The following is a 23,794-nucleotide window of genomic DNA, read 5'->3' as shown; positions in this document are numbered from 1 at the left end:
AATTGTGACTTCTGCACAGGAGAAAGTAGATATGTACAGACATCAACGGATTGATACAATTTTGAGTGATGATGATATTATGTTTAAATATCGTTTAGCATTTAAAGCATCGACTAAACGCTCTGTGGACACACCACGACATGTTTGCGCATCATGCGAGAGATTGTGTTATAAAAAAAGTGTTTCTAAAGTCAATAGTCTTCAGACACAAGTACATGTTAAAATTTGGAAAGATTTAATGACGTATGTACAACAACAAAAAGTTGATGCGCAATATATATGTAATTATTGTGCAGGCAAATTTCGTAAAGGCTTAATGCCTGCATACTGCATCTTAAATAATCTCTTTACAAATCAGGTGCCTGAAGTAATATCATCTCTTAATACATTCGAAAAAATTCTTATACAGAGAGCTAAAGCGTTTCAAACTGTCCTTAAAATGGGAACTGTTATTAATAAAAAGTTGCTTCAAAGACAAATGGTATCAAAAGTTAAAGGTAGAACATTTCATTTACCACTTCCGTTACAGGAGACATTGAATAAATTATGTTCTAATACTGATCCAATAAATATTAATCATGAATTATATATATTAATTAGAGGTATCCCGACAAAATCAAAGATTATTTGGGAAGAGGTAGTTGATATTAAAAAAGTATTTGAGTAGTAATACTATGAGAGTTCTAACCCATGGGGCTCCGAGGGGGGGTGCGGGGCGCGGGGGGTTCTCCGAGACGAGGGGTATGACGTCACGCGGGGTGGGGGTATCTCGTTGGCGCGGGGGCTGACGTCACGCGGGTGGAGGGGGTTGTTTCGACAAAAGAGGGGGAGTTTTCTGAGTGCAATATTTGTAGATGGTATCTTTACGACTTTTTTATGAGGGTTCTTAGACATTTTCCCCAAAAAGGTATAGAACAAGCGCCGATGATTAACAATTTTGTACCCTCGTTAATATAATTTTATTACGGAAGCGCCGATGTCCGGCTGCTGTCAACGGAGCGTTCTAGAATCCATTAAAACTATGTTTTTCATTTTATAGACATTTTATCATTAGGAAAGAAATGAAGATTTTAGGGCCGACGCTGCGACGAACATGTCTAAACGTGATTTAATAGGCCTCTACCTATTTGCGTTGACGTTCGGCAGCTTTGTACCCTCGCGGAAAATCTCCCATAAAAACGAGAGCGAAACATTTTTCTTAATATTTTTTAAGGAAGAATGCAACGTATCGGCGCCAACGTTCGGCAGCTTGTATCCTTACTCCTCTATCCATAAAACCGATATCTCGGGAAACCATCTTTTGAGATACGCCAAATGTTAGAAAAGAAGATAGAATTAGGTGAAATATATATAAGGAGGATGAGAGCGCGTCAAACCATAGTAATACCAATAGATTTGAAAGCGCATAGATGCAGCGGTGAAAAAAGTTTAGTGGTTACTTTCTTGTATTAGAAGTGTTAGTGGTATAATAGTGAATAAAAGAAATAATGGAAAACATCGAGCAGAACGAACGCGACCTGTTGGAGCGGTCCCATCAAATCACCACCTTGGGCGAATATTTTGAATGGGCACTGCGCTTCGAGGACTTTATCAAACTGCTCGAAGAACGCAGTCGTGTCAAGCGTCCGCGACTCTCCATTGGATATAGACAATCTTTGGTTGCTAGAATCGCGCGACTCGAGGGTGCAAAGACTCGATTGCAGAGAGAGTTTATACCCAGTGGTGGTAATTACAGTGGCGATAATAACACGGGAAGACTCGTTTGGCGAGAGATTGATACCGCGTTCGAAAATCGGATACTGACAGGTGCGGTGATTAACGCAGACTATATCGAACCGCGACAATTTTTGGAAGACGCTAGTAGTGTAGTACTCGAGCAAGTGCAAGATGTTATAAAAATACACAACTGTGCAAAAGTAAATACCGCGTTCAACGGTGAGTTTGTGACAGGTGATAAGCGCTCCAACAAAAGCATTAACACGCGAAATTATGAACTCTTTCGCACGTCCGATTTACACGAGTGGTATGAGTGGCATGTCATCGAATCCACATTGGCGTCTCTCGAAGAGTTTCAGGAACGTGATAGCGGATGGGCATTGTCACGAATCCTTGATCTTACGGTCAACGTCAACAAGTGCAATCCTATGCGCGCGGGGTGTTATCTAAACTTACCGCGAGAAATTGTGACAAAGAGAGCGGTGGTGAACGTGCGATCAACGGACAATGCATGTTTCGCATGGTCAGTGGTGGCCGCTCTGCATCCAGTTGCAAAATATAGTGAGAGAACATCGTCATATCCACACTATACGACAGTGCTAAATTTACAAAACATTGAGTTTCCGATGACGTTAAACCAAATTAAAAAGTTTGAACTGGCAAATAACATCTCAATCAACGTCTACGGCATTGAGAGGAAGAAGGAATTATCTATTCTTCCGATACAGCTCACCGATCGGAAGAGAGAAAAACATGTAAATATGCTGTATGTGGAGGAGGACGACAGCGTTGGGCATTTCGCGTATATAAAAAATCTATCCCGGCTTGTCAGCACGCAACTGAGCAAACACAATGGTCAAAAATATATCTGCGATCGGTATGTATATTTATTGCAAACTATATAATAATTGTAAATAAAATTGTAAATAAAATTGTAATTTTTTTTCTTTCACAGATGCTTGCACTTCTTTAATTTGAGCGAAAAATTGGAGGCTCACATAGCGGACTGTCGAGAAATGAACGACTGCGCTATCCGATTACCAAGCGATAAAGACAAGTGGCTCGACTTCGACAACTACAACAGAAAGGAGCGACTTCCCTTCGTGGTGTACGCCGACTTGGAGTGTGTGCTGAAGAAGACGCCGGAACATGCGTCATACTCCCAACATCATGAGGTATTTAGCGTTGGGTATTACGTGCAATGTTCGTACGACAACTCGTTATCCGCGTATAATTCTCGCCGTAGTATCGATTGCGTTTCATGGTTCGCCGAAGAACTTAAAAATTTAGCGCATCGCGTAAAGGGTATTTTGTCTGATAATGTCCACATGACAAAATTAACGCAAGATGAACGGGAAAAATTTCATAGCGCCACGCAATGTCACATTTGCGAAAAACCGTTTGTACAAGACGATACACGCGTACGCGATTTTCATTGTCATCTGACCGGGCGATACAGGGGTCCCGCGCACTCAAACTATAATCTAAATTACAAAGACTCTTATGTCATTCCTGTAGTTTTCCATAATCTATCCGGCTATGACGCACATTTTATCATAAAAGAAATAGCTACCGTGTATGAAGGACGCGTAGATGTGCTTCCAATAACAAAAGAAAAATACATTTCATTTACGAAGACTGTCAATAGTACCGACGACGAAAAAGATCGGAAAGCTTGCGTGAAATTACGATTCATCGATTCATACAAATTTCTCAATGCTAGTCTTGATAAATTGGCATCTTTTTTGAATAAGGATAAGTTAAAAATTTTACGTTCCAATTTTTCTGCATTATCCGCTCACAATTTTGAATTATTAACGCGAAAAGGTGTCTTTCCGTACGAGTACATTGACTGCGTGGACAGGCTGCAGGACACGCGTTTACCATCGCGAATCGTTTTACAGTTCTTTAACCGGTGACACTGTATCCGAGAGCGACTACGCACACGCCGTCAACTTGTGGCAGCAGTTCTCCATTCAAATCTTGGGTGAATACAGCGATCTATACTTAAAAACTGATGTCTTGTTGTTGGCAGATATATTTGAAAACTTTCGCAACACTTGCATCGCGAGTTACGGACTAGACCCTGCGTATTATTATACTCTTCCCGGGTATACATGAGACGCCATGTTAAAACATACACGCGTAAATTTCGAACTGCTTACCGATATCGATATGGTCATGTTTATCGAACGGGGTATACGCGGTGGTCTAAGTCAATGTTCAGGAAGATATGCGCAGGCCAACAACAAGTACATGCAGTCATACGATCCATCGAAACCATCATATCTCATGTATTTTGATGTAAATAATTTATACGGATGGGCAATGTGCCAATCATTGCCATATGCCGATTTTCAATGGGTCGACGACGTATCTAACTTTGACATCTCGTCAATAGCGCTCGATTCGACTACAGGCTATATCCTCGAAGTAGATTTAAAGTATCCACAACATCTTCACGAGACGCACGCTGACCTACCGTTTTGCCCGACGCGCGACAAGCCGCCCGGCAAGCGGGAAGATAAGCTTCTCGCAACGCTATATGACAAGAAGCGTTACGTCATACATTATCGCAACCTGCAGCAGTGTACACGTCACGGCCTTCGCGTTACAAAAATACATCGCGTATTACAATTCACTCAATCTCCATGGCTCCGAAATTATATCGAACTTAATACAAAATTTCGAACACACGCGAAAAATGATTTTGAAAAAAATTTATACAAATTAATGAATAATGCAGTATTTGGCAAAACGATGGAAAATGTGCGTAATCATGTAGATGTAAAATTACTGACAAAGTGGGACGGACGATACGGAGCAGAGGCGATGATTGCTAAACCAAATTTTCACAGTAGAAGCATCTTTTCGGAAAATTTAATTGCCGTAGAATTACGTAAACTCGAAGTAAAATTTAACAAACCAATCTCTGTCGGTATGTGTATACTCGGCATATCGAAAGTGTGTCTGTACGAATTTCACTACGAGTACATGTCACCGCTCTATCGTGAAAGATGCCAGGTAATGTACACTGACACAGATAGTTTAATATACCATATTAAATGCGAAGATGTATATGAGAATATGAAGCGCGACGTGAGCAAATTTGATACGAGCGATTACGCTGTGGGCAATGCGTACGGTATACCGCTCGTGAATAAAAAGGTACCCGGTCTAATGAAAGATGAAAACAACGGCGCGATTATGCCTGAATTTGTAGGGCTTAGAGCAAAAATGTATGCCTTGCGAGTGGATGGCAAGAAAGATACCAAAAAAGTAAAAGGTGTCAAGAGTAACGTCGTCGCGAGAACGATAACATTTGACGATTATACGCGGTGTTTGAATGATGATATTGAAATGACACGTAGTCAGTCTTGCATAAGATCGAAATTGCACGAAGTATACACCATTCGCGAGACAAAAATTGCTCTAAGTCCGTACGACGACAAGCGGTATATCATACCTGAAACCACTGATACATTACCGTGGGGACATTACCAGATACCCTTATAAAATATAATGTATGTGCGATATAATTTTACGTAACATATGTGTATGTATTTCATATATTGGAACGGAAAGGATGTATTAATAAAGATTTTGGATTTCACATATTTCATGTATATTGTAATATTTCAAATACTTTTATATGTTGTACACATTATATATTTTTAAATTTTTGAGTAATTAATAAATACAGTTTGTATGAATTAAATCACATTGTCCTTATGTATCCAAGAGTTGTGCGAATAGTCAAATCCCAGCCATTATACGTAAACCTCGTCACCCCTCCTGCGCAGTACTTTCTCCACGAGATATACGTCCGGATAATTCGCGCTATGCAACTCGTGCTCGTAAAACGCTCCAGCGACAGATGTTTTGCGATAGTCCTCGAGTAGATAGGTTACGGGATTAGTACGCTGCACTTTAATAATTTTAAACACATTCGGTTGTCCAATTTGGTGTGTAACCCTTCTCAAAAAGTTTCTTGTACTTGCTAACGCGTACCGGGTTACCTACTTTGAACTTTGCCGTAGCGGCAATCTTTATGTTACTATATACTGTTTTTAAAAGTTTATCAGCGATCGCGGGGGTGGCGTCGGCGGGTCGCATGCCGATCGTTCGATGCTTGCGCGCGTTGTAATCCGATACGAGTTCCGCCAACGCGTCGATCCACTTGTAAGTTCCGTTCAGCGTAAACATCTTCCACATGTCGTTCTTCAGCGTGCGATTGAATCGCTCCACAACCGATGCCTTCAATACCGAATATGTAGAATAGTGATTGATGTTATGTTTCCGTATAAGCCGTTGCACGTCGGCGTTATAAAATTCTTTCCCCATATCGGTTTGCATGTTTCTCGGGCATCTCTTGCTATCTCGAATTATCTCGGCGATAGCGTCAGCCGTCTCGCTTCCACCTTTACTCTTGAGTGGTATGGCCCACGCGTACTTGCTCAACACATCGATGACGGTGAGTATGTAGTGGTAACCTCTGTTGAAACGAGAGTACGGACGCATCTCGACGATGTCAGCTTGCCACAGGTCATCGTATCCCCGCACTATGACGTGTCTTCGGGGAAAATTTTTCCTTGCCGGCGCGTGCAGTTCGTTCACCAACTGCCGTTTCTCCAAACTATGTTGTTTCATCGCTTCGTCGGTTTTTCTCGATCGCCGTTTGTCGCTCGTTTTATGATTCATTTTCGTTTGTCGTTCTTCAATAGCCGTTCGTAGCCGTTCCTGACCCGTTCTTGAGCCGTTCCTGACCCGTTCGTAGCCGTTCCTGACCCGTTCGTAGCCGTTCCTGACCCGTTCTTGAGCCGTTCCTGACCCGTTCGTAGCCGTTCCTGACCCGTTCGTAGCCGTTCCTGACCCGTTCGTAGCCGTTCCTGACCCGTTCTTGAGCCGTTCTTGTGTTGTTTACTTCCGTTCTTGACCCATTCGAAAATCGTTCTTGATTCGTTCGCTGCCTTGTTCACAGTCGTTTCTAATCCGTTCGTAGCCTCTCCTGACCCGTTCGCAGCCGTTACTGACCCGTTCGCAGTCCTGTTTGAGTTGTTTGTAGCCTTGCATGTAGCCTTTAAAGACTTGTTCGTAGTCTCGTTCGCAGCCCTGCTTGAGTTGTTGGTAGCCTCGTTCGCTGTTGCTAGGCCGTTCATAGCCTCGTTCGCAGCTGTTGCTAGGCCGTTCATTACCACTCATTGTAGTTAGATAGTAGTTCGATAATCCTTTGTAGCTGTTCGATAATTGTTCGTAGCCGTTCGATAACCCTTCGTAGATGTTCGATAACCGTTCGATAGCCGCTCCTAACCCGTTCACTGCTGCTCATTCAGGTTGATAGCCGTTTCTGAGTTAGCGTTAGCCGCGCGTTGAAGTTCGTTTATCACAATCTGTATTGCCCGCACATCCTTCTCGAACGAAGTCAGCTTCTCATCTGATTCTTTCTGTTGATTCATCAATCTTTTAACATAGGATTCCACATACAGTTTGTTGACGGCATCGGTGTCAGCCTCAGGTTGCGCTACACGACGAATCTTCCGCGACCTTGCGTCATAGTCCGTAACGACGCGACACAGAGCGTTTTCGTGCACATAACTTTTCACCAATCTATCCCAAGAACCGCTTGTGCCGGTTGCATCATTTCTTGGTTCGAATAATCCAAATTTGTTGATAGGCATTTTTTTTCCCCCGATACGAGTGACGCTGATCGACTGATTAGAATTGTCGAGACACCATTCAATTTATAATAATGCCTGCTTCGCGAAGTTCCTCGATGATCGACAGGATCCCATTGTTGTGAGCGTTGTGGCCAGCTCGGCGCGAAGCGTCCAGCAATCGTACCCGATCCACTAGCTCGTTGGGGTCATCCCAGTGTATGTAATCGATCTTATTGTCGGTTAGCGCCATCGCGTGAAGCATGAATACTCCCTTTCCAGATTTTTTCTTTTTAATCGATATCAATGGTGCGATTATATGTTTGTACTTGTATCCCCTGTTGCTTCGTAATTGGCCTTGTGTGTCATAATTGCGTTTATGCGCGTTCGTCGCCAATAATATGCTCTTGTATTTACGCATATCATCCTCCGTGTAAATGTCATCATCGGGAATTCTCTTGAAGATCAATTCGTATAATCCTGGTGTACCAATGTACCTCACTTCATGTATAATTATAGAGTCATATTTGTCAATGTCGAATCGTTTATTACCGAGACGCATTTCATCCTTGTCGAAATAGACACCGTACACGTGATCGATTTTTCTTTCTTTGTCGCCACCGAGGAGAGTGCTCATGTACTCTTGTCCCAGTGGTCCCAAGTGCTTTCGCAACATTTCTTGGCCTTCCAGCGTTTGTAATGTGTTTCGAACAAACGATGTTTCGAGCGTGCTGCCCGAGGTTTCGAAAACATTTTCGTTTGCGAGTGTTTCGGGTATAGGTTGTACGATTCTCGTTGTCGCGAACGGTGTAGAGATTATCATCGGTTCATCCAGTAAAGCATCCAATGTACGCTGTGTCGATGAGCGATTCGGGTTTGACCGTTTCCTTTTTTTCGGTGTCGCATCATCCTTCTCCTCTTCCTCTTCCTCCCCCTCCTCTTCCTCCTTGTACCGCTTGATGGGTAAGATTTTAATCTTTGCGGTATTTTCCGGCTCGTTTTTCACCGCGATCGAGTTGTCGACAATCTTTTGTAGCGGCTCAATAATAGGTCTAAAATGGGTCTTGATCGCGATATCGTCATCGATCTTACCAGTCTTCAAAGCGCGATGTTTCTTGCGGATTGATTCACTAGTTTTCGCAATCTCCTTCGCTATCTTTTCACGCTAGCGAATATTATCGTTCTCAGCCATGTCGGTAGAGTGTCGAACGCTCGTGTTTCACCTCTCTCGACAGAACATCGGCAACGACTAATTGTTTTGCGGTATCGCGAACACGTTAAATCCGTTTCTGTATCGGCCGTTCGTAAGCGAGCTATCCTTATCTATCACTAGAAATCCATACTTTTGCTGCCAACAAGTACGACATAATTCACTTAAATCCTCGTATGACATGTCAGTATTCACGTGATCATTGTACACATGTTTCAAGTTGGTACCATCCTGTTTAAACAAGATTAGCAGGTTTGCATTGTCGCGTATAAGATGTTTCGGTATTCTTGCGTATGTTTGACAGAGATAGAAGCAATCGACGTTCGAGTGGCGTCCCATTGAAAAGTATTCTCTTATCGTATTTTGTTTGTCGCACGCCACGTCATCGAAAACGAAAATCGAGTTTGGACATGCTTCGCTCGGTAGAATGACGTCACTGTTATTGGAGAATGTAAAATAGCCGATTTCATCGATCGACGTCAACAAATTCTCCAGATACTGATACTTTGGCTGTTGCAGTGACTTTGAGTACACGTACACGTTTTCAAAGCGGACGCCGTGCGGGCTTTCTATCAAACTAATCAACACGTTAGTTTTACCGCAATTCGAGGGGCCGCAAACGATCGCGCGTATAGTAGTCGGCAGTATCGTACCGTGTCTACGCATCTCCGCGTTGTCCCCCATCGATCGTAATCTGGCGTCGTAATTCGTCACGCGTATCGCGAAAGGTTGTCGCACGAATCTCATTTTCCCACTCCCCGATTGAATCGAACGCTTGCCTATTTATAGCTGCGCGGAACCACGAATCGCTCAGTAACGAAAAAATGTTTGTCTTGCTATCAAGTCCTTACGATATTTGTAATTTGAGCGCCGAACAGCTACAATTTGTGTCGAAAACAGTTTTATTGCGAATGTGTGACAATTACGTCCACTGCGTGTGGGACAAGCTTCCGGAACATATAAAGGCGGATTTGGAGGCGGTTCAAACTTATCGCCGCTGTTTCGAACATTACAATCGACCGTGGCAGCAGACGCACATCGACGGTCCAGCGCCGATGATAAAGGATTGCAGCGAATGTCAACGAAAATAGGTAGAGGCCTATTAAATCTCGCGATAAACGCACTTCCGATCGAATTCCATATCCCCGGCTATCAGTTTTGCGGTCCGGGCACGCGACTACAAAATCGATTAGCCAGAGGCGATCGAGGTATCAACCCATTGGACGCAGCGTGCCGTGAACACGATATAGCGTACTCTCGAAGCAACGATCTCAACGAGAGACACGCGGCAGATAGGATACTCGCCAAGGAAGCGCAAACTCGCATCGTTGCGAGAGATTCGACTCTCGGTGAGAGAGCCGCCGCCACAGCTGTCTGGGCAGCGATGAAAGCCAAGACGAAGTTCGGTATGGGCCTGAAGACGACAAAGACGAAGACGAAGAAAAAGATGGCGAAGAAGCGAATACTTCCGGTAGCGAAACGTGGGGGTGTATTGCCGATTCTACCAATGTTGGGCGCGCTCGGATCTCTGGTCGGTGGAGCGGCTGGTGTAGCAAAGATGGTGAACGACGGAAAAGCCGCACAACGTCAGTTGCAAGAGATGCTACGTCACAATCGCGCCATGGAAGGTCATGGATTGTATCTCGCTCCATACAAACACGGACGAGGAGTTTCAACGAGAAAAAAGGGGGAAAAAAAAACGTCAAAGAGACGCTAAAAATGCCACAGGGTGTAACTACCAACATACAATTGCTACAACTGGCAAAACGTATGCACCTTCCGTATTTTAGAGGTGTTTTCATGCGTGATTCATTGCCGATCGGTGGTATATATCGAAACGAGAGCGGCATCGTAAATTTGGATAACGCTAAAGGATCGGGTACTCATTGGGTAGCGTATGTAAAGAGGGGGGATCACGCTATATATTTTGACAGTTTCGGCAATCTTCGACCGCCGAATGAATTGGTGCGATATTTAAATGTGACAAAGATACAATACAATTACACACCTGTTCAAACTTACAATCAAAGCATCTGTGGACAATTGTGCTTACAGTTTCTCCGAGCGGTCGATGCATGTGAATTTAAAGACTGACATTGCGCTATTTAATTCAGTATTCGTTAAACAGTTTTGCCGATATGTCTATGACATTCACACTGACCGGGAAGAGTAGTGTTCTCGCGGCAAACTACTTTCCCGCCGTAGATTTGAGCGACGATGAATACGAGCTAGGTCTAGCGGATTTTGAGACTTATCACACGATATCGAACGTGAATTCCTCGAATAATAAATTTTACTTTGGCAAAGATGACGCGGAAATTACGATTCCCGAGGGATCGTACGAGCTGCAAGCGATACATGAGTTTTTGAAACATGCAATTTTACGAAAACGTCCGCGACACGCTGTTCATGACGATGATAAAAAACACGCTGACACCACGCATATTCGGACGAATGACGACGGTGACTTTGAAGATGGAGAATATCCGATAGTGCTCCGCGCTAATTATAATACGATGAGGAGCGAGATCAAATGCGCCTACAGAATGAATTTTAGCAAGCCTAACAACATTGGATCGCTGCTGGGATTCTCGAACCGTATACTGCAGCCGCGAAAATGGTATAAGTCGGACATGCCGATTAATATTATCAACGTGAACATTATCCGCGTAGAATGTAATGTGACCGCGGGCGCGTACAGCAACGGCAAACTCGTTCATACGATACATGAATTTTCACCGAGGGTACCACCAGGATATAAGATATCGGAAACACCGGCGCACATCATTTACCTGCCGATCATCGTGCGGAGCATTACGGATTTAACGTTACGCGTTGTCGACCAGGACAGACGATTGCTCGATTTTCGAGGAGAAGAGATCACCATTAGATTGCACGTACGACGACGACAGCGATAAAGTACGTGTGCGGCGTATGAGATGCTCGTGTTGAACGGATCGAAAGATACGAGAGATAACACAATCTTTACAGAGCCAGCGACAACAACAACGTCGACATTCACTAATATCCAATCATCCGGTTGCAGTAAGAAAAAGAAACTGAACGCATCAAACGTTGCGTTTTTACAATCTTTGGGATTCGCGGTGCGAAACATCTGAACAATGACCGACATCCTCAACATTGGAGACGAGCCAATCTTCGACGATCGCATCGTCAAGATCGAGACTCACACGTACAACCCGTTCGCTAACACAACATTCGGACACAGTGATGAGATAAGAATACCCATACAACAACAGGATCTGTATACGTTGCCGTATGAAAGTTTCCTATACATCGAGGGAGAACTAAAGATAAATAAACCAGCCGAAGGATCTGCTGTGATACTGGGAAATAATTGTGTCGCATTCATGTTCGATGAGTTTCGATACGAACTCGATGGCGTGGAGATTGATCGCAATAGAAACGTGGGAATAACAAGTTTGCTCAAAAATGTTACTATGTAACGATATCATCCGATAGAAGCGTGATTATGAGAAACGCCGGCTGGACTGATCCGACTACTGCGAATGGAAACTTCAATTTTTGCGTACTGCTCTACATGTTATTTGGATTTTGCGAGGATTACAGACGAGTGGTGATGAACGCTCGTCATGAGTTAATCTTAATACGATCGCGCAACGACAACAATTGTCTGATTGGAGATTCGACGCTGGAGCCTGTGATCAACATATTCAAGATACAATGGCGAATGCCGCATGTGTTGTTGAGCGAGATTAAGAAGCTGTCGATGCTGCGCGCTCTGGAAAGCGGACATTACCTCAGCATGGGTTTTCGCTCGTGGGATCTGTATGAGTATCCGCTATTGCAGCGTACAACCAAGCATTCATGGGCCATTAAGACAGCGACTCAGCTGGAGAAGCCACGATATGTTATCTTCGCTCTGCAGACAGGTCGGAAAAACATCATGTCTGAGGATATGAGTCGATTCGACGATTGCAAGATGACCAATGTGAAACTCTATCTGAACTCGGAATGTTATCCGTACGACGATATGAATCTGGATTTCGATAAAAACAGATGGTCGATTCTGTACGATACGTATGCGCGTTTCTGCAAGAACTATTATGGATACGAGTATCTCGAGCCGAGTCTCACCGTCTCAATGTTTCTACGTAACGGTCCGTTCGTGATCATCGATTGTTCTCGACAAAACGAATCGGTCAAGAGCGCAACCGTAGATGTGAGATTGGAATTCGAGTGTAAGGAGAATGTGCCGATGAATACCACTGCGTACTGTCTCATCATACACGATCGCGTGATCCAGTACAACCCGTTGACCAATGTTGTGCGCAAAATCACTTAAACGCACCAACAATTTAGAGAGAGGGGGAAGCATAGCAGAATATAAATCAAAGTGTTATGAGATAGTTGCCATTCTTCTTTTTAACTGATACATCGAAGAGAGAGATCTCGTCATGTCCGTACCAACGTTTGTGGATCTACAAGGGTTTATCCTCAATAAACAATTCATTGTAAAGGAAGCGGCAATCCTGAGAAGAGGATTTATTTTGTCACATTATTTTTTCGCATGTCCTGTACCATGGGGTGTGCTCATAAAATCGGAGAGACACCAAGCCTCATGGTTGACTCGAAATCATCATGGATTGCAATGGGAAGATGGAAACGTTCCATACAGCATGGCTCAGCGTTTGATTACAACAGCTATCGTTGGTGGATCACATGAAGAAGAAGAAGAATCCATTCTCGTATATGTAAAAGGACTTGAGAAGCGAGAATGGTTAGCCGATATATTGGATGATGCGGGAAACGGTTTCATTATTGAGACCTTGGATGCTGATTACGATGATATCGAGTCTCTAAATAATCTAGATGTTAAAAACACTATGCGATGTGGAAAACATGTTAAGAATTGCGCATTACAAAATGTATTCAAAATATTTAACTGGTGGTCGCAACGCCAGAAAGAATTGCAAGATTTGGAAAAATAAAATATTTAAACATTAATGTGTTTTATCTCTTATTCCCCTTCCCCAATCCTTTCCTCACGAATCGTTTCTAAGAATTCTTTTTATCCGAGCGCCGTTTCCCCTTCTCCTAAATTTCATAGCGCCAATAGTATTCTAGAATCTCCCACCATATTTACCCCACTACTTTTAAAAATAAGCGTCACGTATATTCTTAATTTTATACGATCAGTGTAGCGTTAACCGTTCATACTGGTGGTTCACTTTTAAAATCTGGAAATATGTACTACGCTGAAAGAAGCAGTGGCTCCGGCAGATATGCGAATAATTACGTACCGAATTGTAATGACACTCCATCGTTTGAGAATAAATGTGACGAGTAAGTTTAACTTCTTTCTATCTTTCTATTTTTGTCTTTATATTTTTACAAATTGTATTATTTTTCAAACTAATTTCATTTTTACAGCATTTCGTTGGAGCCTCGTGCGGTTCGTATACTAGGTAGACGATATGCATTGACAGCTACGGAATTTAAATTCCTTGAAATTGATATCAAAGTGGATCCACCGAGTTACGTGGAAATCGCCATAGGAGATCATCGAGGAAAGGAACTGATACTATCTCTCGAAGCGTGGAAAGGACTCTACGAGCAACGTCACAATATTCAGAATCTGCTTCGAAACGATTCTAAAGATGCCTACAGTTTTATAAGCGTTGGACCGTTAACAGTGCGAGTTCGTACGATTAACGACGCCAAGTTAATAAGTCTTGAATCTTCAAATGTATGCATGATGATGATCGAATCGACATTACACCGTATGTTCGATCTCGATCCATGCATTGATGTAACTTTTGACCGATTGGTTAAAATTACCAATACAGTCGATATCAAGTTTACGCAATTTTCAAATATCGCGTCCAATGTAACGAATCCTAAAGAAGTATCAAATGTAATACGCGCGAGCGACGCCTTCAACAAGCATCAGCTCATCGATTGCGAGCTGGCAGCTTTAGTTTTTAGTCCATAATATGTAAGAAAAAAATATTTAAAAGAAGAATAAAGAGTTTTTAAGTCTAAATTATGATGTAATTTCTTTGCATGCATTTCCATTCTCCATCTTTCTCCCACCCGTAAGCAGTCTCAGCTCTCATACGTAGCTCGTTGTAAGGTCCTTGCGGGGATGACGTCATGCGGAGAAGGGGGAACGTGACGCTAGAGACTGAGAGGCTAGGGATCGCGAGACTAGGGACTGAGAGGCTAGGGATCGCGAGGCTAGGGACCGAGAGGCTAGGGATCGCGAGGCTAGGGACCGAGAGGCTAGGGACTGCGAGAGAGGTAGCGCTTAGGAGAGAAAGAGAGAGCGCGAGGTGAACGCGAGAGAAAGAGAGGGTGTGAGGCGAACGTGAAGGAGAGAGATGTTGCGGCGAGGAGAGAGAGAGAGAGAGAGAGAGAGATGACGCGAGGTTAGGGACTGCTAGAGAGATAGCGCTTAGGAGAGAAAGAGAGAGCGCGAGGTGAACGCGAGAGACAGAGATAGCGAGAGGCGCATGCGAGAGATGATGCAGTGAAGGAAAAGAAGAGGAATTTTTAAAATGAATATATTAATTTAATATTAATTATTTTTAATTATGAATAAATGTGTATTAAACATTTGTGTGTGTGTGTGTTTAAAAGAATATAAATGGATATAAATGTATATAAATGTATATAAATGTGAATATATAAATGTGAATATAAAATGGATATAAAATTTTTAAAAATATATATAAATGAATATAAAGATAAGAATATAAAGATGAAAATATAAAGATGAAAATATAAATGAATATCATAATATATAAAAATTGTCGGTGGTGGAGGTGGCTATGGTAAAGCCGACGATTGTGGATGCGAGGCGGTGAGGCGGCCGAATGCTAGGTGCTGTGAGAAGCGGTGGCGACGGCTGGGCGGGGACTCCTGCATAACAGAAAATTTTTATTAATTATTTTAATAATTTATAATTTATTTTAGAATATATTTAAAAAAAATAAGAAACTGATACTTACAATGCGTACACACCGAGCACATGTTCCGGCTAAATATCATACATAGCGGGGCACGACAAACGCTGCACAATTCTTGTTCTATTATGTTAAACATTCTCGTATAATGTTGTCGTACAACACAAATGTTTGGAAATAGTTCCACATTTCTTATAAAGCAGCTAGTGCACAGTTTAATATTATCCCAAGGTACATAAAACAAATTTAAAACGCACATTTTCAACGATGCATTTATAGTAAGCATCTCAACCGGTGCCACAAATTGTATAGTTGTTTCGGCAAAGTCTTCACAATCATCACTATTATAATCAGAGTCTTCAAGAGGCTCTATCACTTCTTCATCATCAGATTCATTTATCACTTCTTCATCATCAGATTCATTTATCACATTTACAATTCTATTATTAATTTCTTCGACTATCATTACTTCCTCGTCACTATCCTCAATCATAATAATATCTTCATCCATTTCTTTTACTCTGATCTGTGCTATACGAATGCTAAAGACTTTTTGACGCGGAGACAGACTCTCTCCATAAGTTTCAACCCCCATCCCTCTCAAAATTATCGCAATTCTTCCTTAAAAAGATATTTAGGAAGATGTTTCGCTCTCGTTTACGACCGATTTTCTGCGAGGGTACAAAGCAGCCGAATGTTGGCGCCGATACGTTGCATTCTTCCTTAAAAAATATTAAGAAAAATGTTTCGCTCTCGTTTTTATGGGAGATTTTCCGCGAGGGTACAAAGCTGCCGAACGTCAACGCAAATAGGTAGAGGCCTATTAAATCACGTTTGACATGTTCGTCGCAGCGTCGGCTTAAAATCTTCATTCCTTTCCTAATGATAAAATGTCCATAAAATGAAAAACATAGTTTTAATGAACTCTAGAACGCTCCGTTGACGAGCAGCCGGACATCGGCGCTTCCGTAATAAAATTATATTAACGAGGGTACAAAATTGTTAATCATCGGCGCTTGTTCTATACCTTTTTGGGGAAGATGTCTAAGAACCCTCATAAAAAAGTCGTAAAGATACCATCTACAAATATTGCACTCAGAAAACTCCCCCTCTTTTGTCGAAACATCCCCCTCCACCCGCGTGACGTCAGCCCCCGCGCCTACGAGATACCCCCACCCCGCGTGACGTCATACCCCTCGTCTCGGAGAACCCCCCGCGCCCCGCACCCCCCCTCGGAGCCCCATTGGTTAGAACTCTCATAGTATTACTACTTATTTGACGCTTTAACGTGGTTAAAGCGCAACAATACTTTATACTCTCATATTATATTGCCAAATGATTACAAAGATTTACGTTTACCAAAATTAAAAAATTCAGAATTTCAAATGGAAGATGAGATAGAAGATAATGCAGAAGTAGCTGATGATGAGACTGAATTATTAAATGATCCGATAGAAGAGATAAAAAATGATACGTTAGAAGGTCAACGGAAAGCAATGTTGACTCAAGTGACTAATGCTGAAAACGATGGCTATTACGAACAATATACCATCTATCCCTTATATGAAAAGAAAGCAAATAAAACTGCGACAGCTTTATATCAAATGTTAAAAATTCAGGACTTGCCTCTGAACAATCGTGAGCAACATTTAGATTTAATGTGTTTTCCAGATTTATATTCTTCTGGTATTAATGGACAACGTGAGATTAGACAAGTTAAACTTTATGATCATGAATTTATTAAATGTCGTTTGACATCTAAACATCCACAGTATAGATTAAATCTACAATATGTATTTTATTTATTGAACGATGCAAATATGCGTCAATTAAGTCGTGGAATTTTTCATAAAATGAATGTAACTAATCCGCGACTTCGTTATACAGCTGCAGAATACCTAGACGCAATGTCGAAAGAATTGTTGGAATCTAATTTGAGTACAATATTTGCCACACTTCGAAATACGGAGCAATATTGGTGTAAACCGAGAAACGATTTAAATTGTATGACGCAGCATTATGGACCTGCGACATGGTTTTTAACACTCAGTCCAAGTGAGTGGTTATGGGAAGATTTAGGTGAATATATTCGTGAAGTAAATGAATGGCATGACGCCTTCCTTAAGCGTTAGCGCACTCGTTGTTAGAGATCCTGTATCAACATCCAGGTTTCTCGATAATAAGTTTCGGGCAATGCTTGACTTCATTAAGTCAAAAGATCATCCAATTGGAGAAGTAACGCACTATTTCTGGCGACGAGAATATCAAGGTAGAGGTATACAACATTTTCACTTATTAATTTGGATTAAAAATGCACCAATTTTCGGTGAATCTACTATTGAGGAAGTTTCCAAATTTATTTCACAACATATAAGCTGCACAATACCGGATCAAAATATTTCGCCATTGTTGTACAGACGTGTTGATACGCATCAGCGACATACACATAACGATTATTGTCTTCGTTCTAAAAAAGTAGGACGTAAAGTTATTCGTCGATGTCGTTTTGGATTTCCTCGTCCCGTTACTGAAACTTTGAATATCAGGGATGTGGCAACTTCGATAGCCGGTAGAAAACAATTGAAACATAAAAGTAAACTTTATGATCTTCCTCGAACGGAAAATGAAGGTAATATAAATGACTATAATCCTGTTCTTCTTACTGCATGGGAAGGTAATATGGATATACAATTTATTGGTGAAAAATCATCGCTGCTAACCTGGTATGTTACTAAGTATATGAATAAAGCGGGAAAAAGTGAATTATCTGAGAATATTCTTGATAGTAAGGATAACAAAAACAAATCATTAGCGAGTCATCTTTGGAATATTGCGATTTACGAATAATAGAGAATGTGGAGCTCTCGAAGCTGCTGATACATTGTTAGGTATTCCTTTGTATGGAACTGATCGAAATACAACCATCAGATGGTTAGATGTTAATCAAATACGATATAGAAAATTAAAAAGTCGTAGAGAAATTGAAGCTCTTGATCCTGAATCTACAGATATATTTTATCAATCTTTGATAGATGATCATTATCCACATAGACCAAACGAATTAGAAAATACGTCTCTTTATGAATTTGCACAGTGGTACGATATCTCAAAGATCAAACCGAAAAATAAGTTTATTGAATATTATAAAATAGGTAATGGTTGTTATCTTAAACGGCGACAGCGCGGATATCTTATTAATCATTTTAGATATAATGTTAATACACAGCCGGAAAATTATTTCTTTGCGTTATTGCTTATGTTTAAACCATGGCGAAAATTAGAGGATCTTAAAAATGAATGCGATACTTATACCGAATCGTTTCACAAAGTAAAACTGCATCTTGTAGAAGCATTGCAATATCATGAAAGATTAGAAGAATTGCAAAAAGCATTTGAAACTGCAAAACAGTTAGTTCAGCAATGCTTAGATGACGATTTGCAAAAAGAGCAGTCCCAGGATGATCCTGAAAATGCAATAGGTATTCAAAATATAGAGGCTGGTGAAGCAATGCAAGATTTTAAAGATCTTGGTGATAGAGCAATTCAAGAAATTGATGTATCTGAAATGATAGTAAAATTAAATACGGATCAAAAACGAGTATTTGATAAAGTTACCAATGCTGTAGAGTCCGATAAATCAATATTACGATTATATGTTAGCGGAGAAGGTAGTACTGGAAAAAGTTTCTTAATCAAGACTATTAAATGCTGGATAAAACAAAATCTCAACAAAGATACTGCTGTAACAGCACCTACTGGTATAGCAGCATTTAATATAGATGGTTTGACAGTTCATAGATTGCTTCAATTACCCGTTGAACATGGTCAAACTCCTAAATATAAACAATTATCTGATTGTGTATTAAAAGTTTTACGAACAGATCTTAAAGATGTTATTCTTTTCGTAATTGATGAAGTGTCAATGATATCTAATTTGACTTTAATATATATACATCTTCGATTGTCTGAGATATTTGATACTAGTGATTGCGATGATGGTTGGTTTGGTCGAAAGCATATTCTTTTATTCGGAGACTTGCTTCAATTACCTCCTGTACGCGAAGATCTTATCTTTACACATTTATCAGATCAAAAAATTGCTAATTATCTTGGTTCTTTAAATGTTGTTAATGTATGGATTACATTATTTGAATATGATGAATTGATAATCAATATGCGTCAGCAAGGAGATAATAATTCATACCATGAGTTATTGTGGCGAATTCGTATTGGTTTAGTGACAAAATCTGATTGTAAAATTCTAGAGAGTAGAAAAATATCTTTCAAAGCTGATTCTTTCGAATCTAGATTAAATGAATTATGTGATTTTATTAACAGTTTATCATCGGACACTGTTTGTTTATTTCCTACTTGTAATATGTGTGATGTCCTTAATAATGCAATGTTAAGTCGCATTACTTCCAAAGAAATATTATTAATTGCTGAAGATACGATTGATTGTACATCATATGTAAAAAAGAAAGTATTTAAAGTATTGTCAAATAACGATGATGATAGTTCTCGAACAGCTGGACTTTCAAAACAAATTACAATTAAAATTGGAGCAAAAGTTATGATTCGGCGTAATATCGATGCCAGTTTGGGTCTTGTAAACGGTACAATTGCTAAAGTAATTTCAATTGTACGAGAAACATCTACTGATGACGTAGAAAAGATTAAACTTCTTTTACCATCAGGTTTAGAATATGAAATTGAAAGAGTAACGGCTAAATTTCAGGTATTGGATAGAGCGTATGTTATTCGAAAACAATTTCCATTATCTTTAAGTTATGGCATCACTATTCATAAAAGCCAAGGATTAAGTTTGCAAAGTGTTATTATGGATATTGGCAACTCTGTATTTAGTTGTGGTCAAATTTATGTTGCCTTGTCGCGAGTAACATCTCTAGAAGGAGTGCATTTAATTAACTTTGATCCTTCAGCAGTAATAGCTAACGAAAAAGCTATTATTGAATATAATCGTTTAAAACAGATATACAATCCGAAAGCAGAAATGATTGCTGTGTCAAAAGAATGCTGTCGTAAAGTAAAAGATGTTCCATGGACGTTACCAAAAGTAGTTACTTCTGTTCAAAAATCAAATTCAGATCAAAAAATTCAACATACAGTTTTAAATAAAAGAATTAAAAGCACTGCTTGGGTCGTACGTGGTTTTCAGAATACAGACAAGGTTTCATGTTATGCAAATACAGTATTGCAATGTTTATTACATTTAAATATTATTAGGCAGCAGTTGATTAATTGCGACAAAACAGATGTTTTACGTATATTAATGCATCGATATGAAAATGGAATGCGTAATTTAAATACATATGCAATACGGCAATGTTTAGGAGAATATTTTTCGAGTATGGTAAAACGAAATGCGTATGATTTTCTTACGGCACTTTGCGAAAAATATGATTGCATTAGAAATTTGATACAACATCAGGTAACTTCTACCAAGCGATGCAAAACATGTGGTAATACAAAAACTATTGTTGAAAATAATATTGCTATTTCAATTTCCCTTGATAATTTAAAGGAAAAGAGTTGTAATCTTAATGAATTATTAAATTCTACATTTTCACATTGGTTTCACTTACACAACGAATCATGTGAATATTGTACTGGAACTGATCAAATATTTAAAAACGAAGTAATATTAACAAGAGAAATAATTGTTATTCGTTTAATACTATTTTTAGCACAAAATGGTAAATTAATAAAAGCAGAACACAAATTTAACTTATGTGCTGTTCCAACAACTAAAGTATTAATAGCGGGACAATTGTACAAAACGATGAGTGCTATGCTTTATGATAGTTCGTGCACCGATGAAGGTCATTATGTAAGCATATGTAGAGAATGACTATCTAATATTTGGATAGAAATTGATGATGCAGAAGTTAAAAAGAGGCAGTGGCCTAGAGGTGCTAAAAATGTTTATATAATATTTTTACAAAAAATAGGTAATAAATAATACTAATTCGATATAAAATAAAGTAGTTATAAAATTCTTACTAAATAGATTTTCATAATCTCAAGTTTATGATTACTATTTAATCATTTAATATTGTATTTCGATCAGTCCTATATAAAAAAAAGTTTCGTAATATATTAGCAATTTCATGACAACGCTTTATATTCTGCATTATTCGTGAAGTGCAAAAAAATATTTTTTACTTAAAATACAAGATAGTTATTTTTATCTATAGTAAGCAAAGAAGACCGTCGTATTTTGAAATATGACGGGGGTGGTGGCGGGTGGTGGCGGGTTCTTTGCTTATTTATTTAAAGATGCTTATCATATACAAAAATGAATGATATAATCTCTAAAAACTCACCTTTAAAAAAAGGTAAAAAAAGGCGCCTAGTTAAGGGCACGCCAGTAACAAAAATTACCCATTGCAAACCCATGTAGAATCCTATGAAAAATTAATCATTGCAAACCCATGTAGAATCCTAGGCAAAATTAACCATTGCAAACCCATGTAGAATCGTACCCATTGCAAACCCATGTGGAATCCTATGAAAAATTAACCATTGCAAACCCATGTAGAATCCTGTGAAAAATTAACCATTGCAAACCCATGTAGAATCATATTAAAAATTATCCATTGTAAACTCATGTAGAATCGTACTACAAAAGTAATGATATCTAAAAAAATTGCGCCAAGTGAAAGTAGAAACTTGTACCAGTGGAAAATTAAAGTTGCAAACATATAGAGTCGTATAATGAACCAGTAAAAATTTAAATTTGCAAACCCCCCCCCCCATGTAGAATCGTACCATAAAAAACTTATCTTTAAAAAAAAAAGATAAACAAGATGCCAAGTCCATGCGCCATGTGAAAAAGTGTTACACAAAAAAATATTTTTAAATAAAAAGATCTGTCAATTGACAAAATCTTATATTCTAATATTAATATCTCTACAAAAAATAATGTCCAAAAATTGCGCGAATAAATAAACATTTGTACAAAAAATTAAAATTTAAAAACTTATGCAAATTTAAAATTAATATAAAATAAAAAAAAAAAAAAAATTTTAGTTAAAAAAACTTGGCGCGCTGCTAAATGATATTCTAATGATATTAAAATTAAATTGTTACTTTAAAACTTATTGCAGTTAAAATATATATTTTGTAGTTAAATTAATTAATGTAACTTTAAGATGCATTGTAATTTTGAAACTTAGCAGCGCGCCAAGTTTTTTTAACTAAAATTTTTTTATTTTTTTTTATTTTATATTAATTTTAAATTTGCATAAGTTTTTAAATTTTAATTTTTTGTAAAAATGTTTATTTATTCGCGCAATTTTTGGACATTATTTTTTGTAGAGATATTAATTTTAGAATATAAGTTTTTGTCAATTGACAGATCTTTTTATTTAAAAATACTTTTTTGTGTAACACTTTTTCACATGGCGCATGGACTTGGCATCTTGTTTATCTTTTTTTTTAAAAGATAAGTTTTTTATGGTACGATTCTACATTTGCAAATTTAAATTTTTACTGGTTCATTATACGACTCTATATATGTTTGCAACTTTAATTTTCCACTGGTACAAGTTTCTACTTTCACTTGGCGCAATTTTTTTAGATATCATTACTTTTGTAGTACGATTCTACATGAGTTTACAATGGATAATTTTTAATACGATTCTACATGGGTTTGCAGTGGTTAATTTTTCATAGGATTCCACATGGGTTTGCAATGGGTACGATTCTACATGGGTTTGCAATGGTTAATTTTGCCTAGGATTCTACATGAGTTTGCAATGATTAATTTTTCATAGGATTCTACATGGGTTTGCAATGGGTAATTTTTGTTACTGGCGTGCCCTTAACTAGGCGCCTTTTTTACCTTTTTTTAAAGGTGAGTTTTTAGAGATTATACTGACGGAGCACAGAAAATGTTTTGGTTCTACCAGGCATCGTCCAATATATATCCCGGTGCTGTTTCTTCGGCCTTTATCACGGCTATCTTATTACGATTCGTTGCCGCTTGTATTATCGTTTCACTACGCGGTTTTAATTGAATTTTATTGTACGGTCATAATTTTAATATGGCGTTTCCTATTTGAATCTCCTGTTTTTTGTAATCGCACGTGACTTGTTGTTTTTGTAGAAAATCGATTCCTATGATCCCTTCGTATTCCATTGGGAAGTCGTCCTTTACGACATAAATCGCGTGTTTGATTTTTCGGTTGCCTAAATCGATAGTCGCGTAGAATTTTCCTATTGTTCGCGCTTTATGCCCG

The 23,794-nt window shown here is 39.3% G+C and overlaps 1 pseudogene; it reads left to right on the top strand.

Annotated features, from left to right (window-relative positions):
- The first annotated feature begins 18,209 nt into the window (after positions 1–18,209).
- Positions 18,210–21,402, top strand: LOC145944585 (uncharacterized; annotated as a pseudogene).
- The last annotated feature ends 2,392 nt before the right edge of the window (positions 21,403–23,794 follow it).

Source organism: Prenolepis imparis, unplaced genomic scaffold, assembly GCF_030444845.1.
Source record: "Prenolepis imparis isolate NDT839.2.m4 unplaced genomic scaffold, iyPreImpa1.0 SCAF_13, whole genome shotgun sequence".
NCBI lineage: Eukaryota > Metazoa > Arthropoda > Insecta > Hymenoptera > Formicidae > Prenolepis > Prenolepis imparis.
This window is presented reverse-complemented; position numbering and strand designations above follow the sequence as displayed.